Below are 3,795 nucleotides of genomic sequence, written 5' to 3'. Positions count from 1 at the left end.
CAGACATGGCCATCCTGCTCACCTCAGCCGCCCCACACGACCTGCCTGGACCCGATGTGAGGCCCGCAGCCCCAGATGGACACAGAGAGACTGAGAGAAGCATGACAGAGTCCACGTGGAAAATGAATAAATCCTATTTTAGGGGAGGTTACTCAAACGTAGAACACCTAAAATAATGCATCTAGTTTCCAAATAAGATGGAATTTGGGCCATGCGGTATGCATGGGATCCGTGATTTCTCTACTTCAATGTATTTTTCTTTTCTAAACTTTTCCTCCAAGTCTTCATTTTGCACGAACTGTTGAGCAGTTATCTTTAGGATACTATGTAAAAATGTTGGGTCAAAGCCTTTCTGACAAAGCAAAATATTTTTAGTAGATTATCGTGTTTAGGAATTTTTTATTTACTTCTTTTCTTTGGGGACTTTCCTTTTTTTATTAAAGTAAATTATTTCTTTTGAGACATTTTGATTAAAAAAGATACATCTTATCATAATTAAAATTCACTGTCAATAATATTTATTTTTAAATAAAGATTGGAAACAAGGCCAGACACTTGTTTATAAACTGTATTGTATATTGCTGATAACAGTTGAATAAAAAACAACTTTGAAATAACCTTTCTGCAGGCATGTATGAATGTTAAGCCCAGGAGCCTAAAACAGCCCGAATGCCATGACCTCTTGTTCTTTGAAGCCAGCAGCACACTTGGCAGGATGCAGCCCAGCATGGAGGACAGCCCAGGGAACCTGGCCAAGAGCAGACAGAGTGTTTCCCAGCCTCCACAAGGCACAGGGGACCTCACAGAGCCAGGATCGAGAGCAGCCTCCAGCCTGGGTTCAGAAGGAACGACGGTCGCTGGGAAGAGTGTAATTTAAATCAAGAACCAATTTTCCCCTTTTGGTTTAAAGTAATTATGCAACGTATTTGTCCACTTAGATAAGACTATTTCACATTGGATTCACTGCTAGCTTGAGAAGGGAATTCCGGGAGAAGATGGGGAAGCTCATACTCTTTCTATATGCATGGAGAGATAGCTTTGAGCCTCTGAAATACAGGTGTCTGGGTACGTGTCACATGTCTTAAAGGAATAGACATGACGTGGGGGCTGTTATGCATTCCACGATAGGATCGCATTGAATAGCTAGAACCCATTAGATTTGTTAGCCTAGCAAGTTTTTTGTTTTGTTTTTAAAGATTTTATTTATTTATTTGACAGAGAGATCACAAGTAGGCAGAGAACCAGGCAGAGAGAGAGGGGGAAGCAAGCTCCCCGCTGAGCAGGGAGCCCGATGTGGGGCCGATCCTAGGACACTGGGCTCATGACCCGAGTGGAAGGCATAGGCTTTAACCCACTGAGCCACGCAGGCGTCCCAAGCCCTGCGGTTTTGAAGACTAAATAAATACTCAGCTGGCCCAGGTCCTGGGTTTCTATGGTGCACGCAGCCCCCGCTGCTGGTCAGTACTGGAAATGCAGCACCATGGCAAATCAGCCTGTGAGGCTTCAAGCCACTGAGTTTGGAGTTATTAGTGCAGCACAGTCCAGCCTATCTCCACTGATTCAGCAAGTCACTGCCGTATTCACTTGAGGGGTGAGAAGAAAAGAAGGTGCATTTGGATGACTCCACGAGTGCAGAGACCCCTCGTGTGGAACTGATGCCCTGAGATGCCAATGGGGGAGACCACCTCTAGTTGCTGTTTCTGGCAGATACATTGAGTTGTTCACATTTCATTTCTATTGATCAGCACCAATCAAGCTTTAAATTTAATCATTTGTGGGGCGCCTGGGTGGCTCAGTGGGTTAAAGCCTCTGCCTTCGGCTCGGGTCATGATCCCAGGGTTCTGGGATCGAGCCCCGCATCGGGCTCTCTGCTCGGCAGGGAGCCTGCTTCCCTTCCTCTCTCTCTCTGCGTGCCTCTCTGCCTACATGTGATCTCTGTCTATCAAATAAATAAAAAAAAGTCTTAAAAAATTTTAAGTTAAATTTAATCATTTGCCTGGTGGAGAGTGATTCTGTCCAGAGGATCATCTCTTTTATAGTTAACTCAATAGTGCAGTGGGCTAATGTCATGTTAAATACAGGTCCTCTGTGCTTTAAAAGAAAACGGCACCGCCTAGGCTGACTCCAGGTTGAACGGAAACGATGTGTCAGTGGTGGGCTAACATTGTGCCAGATCAGTCCAGGGACCCGGAATTGGGGAACCATATCCTATCCCTAAAACCAGACCATCTGCACATGCGCAGTCAGCCAGGTTTCTGCCGGCATGATGGGCCTGGGAAAGAACAGGCTGATGTGCTTTGGGGAACTGTTCTCCTGGGCTGCCCTCTTTCTGCACAGACGGGCATCACCTCACACTCACAGGAATAAGCTCTGTGTCTTCTCCTTGGGACGAGGGATTTCTAGGAAGGAAGTCATGGGTGAGGCTGGGCTTAACTCCCCAACAGAGGCCAATGGAAGTCAGACCAAGACCAAGGTGGAACTGGGGTCCAAGAGAGCCAAAAACAAAATCTTCTGACCATGGAACCCCCCTGGACCATGTCCCTGCTGGTTAGTGCCCTGGACTCAAAGGAAGAAGAAGTGAAGGGTGCACATGTGCACCATAAAGCGGATTAACAAGAACCTTCACACATGCTCCCTGAGGTCCCTCATGTGACACTCCGAGATGCTGACAAAGAATGGACAGGCTGCATTGAGTTTTCTGGCATATACACAAACCAGGAGGATCAAGCACCCACCCAAAATGGAAACCATGGGACTGGACTCACCACCCAAACCACCTGTCCCTTTGGATTTTGGCCCAAATCCACAGCAGACGGGCTCAGGTATGAGGACAAAGATGAATATTTTGATTTGAGAAGAAGGCACTGCAGGTGATTCAGGAACTCTGGCCCCAGGCTGTGAAGACCACCCAGCTGACTAGAAGGGATTGTGGAAGTGTGGGTCATTATTGTAAGTAACACCAAAATGAGGGTGAGGAGGCAGGAGGGGAGAGGAGGGAAGTGATGGCAGGGCAAAGTCCACCCCAGTGGGAGACTGAGTGTGGGGTTAGGGGAGGGAAATAAGGGGGTGAGGGGGTGTAAACATGTTGGAGAGAGCACACAACCGAAAGCCGGGGGAGCAGCCCTGCGTTCTGCAGTTGTGATGAGGGCTGCACTGGTTGGCATTACCCCATGGTGTTGAAGGCAGCATTTCAGGGCAAAGCTTTGCAGGAAGGACAGGAGCCCTCAGAGAAGTGACAGGAGGTGACGTGACCAGAGGGAGTGGCATTCTGAGTTTCAGTTCTGTATCAACCCCACATTCTTAGCTACAGCTCTGACCCATAAAACAGAGCTCCATGTGATTGGTCAAGACTGAGCTTGGTTGGAATATAACCAAGTAAGCCATCTGTGAGCTGAGCTTGTGGCTAAGGGGCTCCTGACACTGTCGGGGGCGGGGTCTGATTCCGGCTTCTCTCTGCACTGCTTCCCCAGACAGGCTCATCCCCCCATATCCGTTGGCACTGGGCATCCATGCTGCAAGCGTTTCAGAGGGTGCACCCCCTGCTGTTTCTGGATAACAAGCAGCAAGAAACTCAGTGCACTTGTTCCTCATGTGTGGGCACACGTCTGCTGAGTGGTCCACTGCTTCAGAACACATTTGCTTTCTTTGCAGTGAGTGATGCAGCAGTGGGAGTGACCCAATGCTTGGGGGAACTTCAGCCAGTCTGGCCGCATGGTGGGGTTGCTGCCCCTCAGGCTTCCCTGACTTCTATTGCCAGGAAGAACCTTTACCCACACATGCATGGAAAACCCATGA

Source organism: Enhydra lutris, unplaced genomic scaffold (genome assembly GCF_002288905.1).
Source record: "Enhydra lutris kenyoni isolate GAN:26980312 unplaced genomic scaffold, ASM228890v2 scaffoldscaffold104, whole genome shotgun sequence".
Lineage (NCBI taxonomy): Eukaryota > Metazoa > Chordata > Mammalia > Carnivora > Mustelidae > Enhydra > Enhydra lutris.
The sequence above is the reverse complement of the archived record's forward strand: the minus strand, read 5'-3'. Positions refer to the sequence as shown.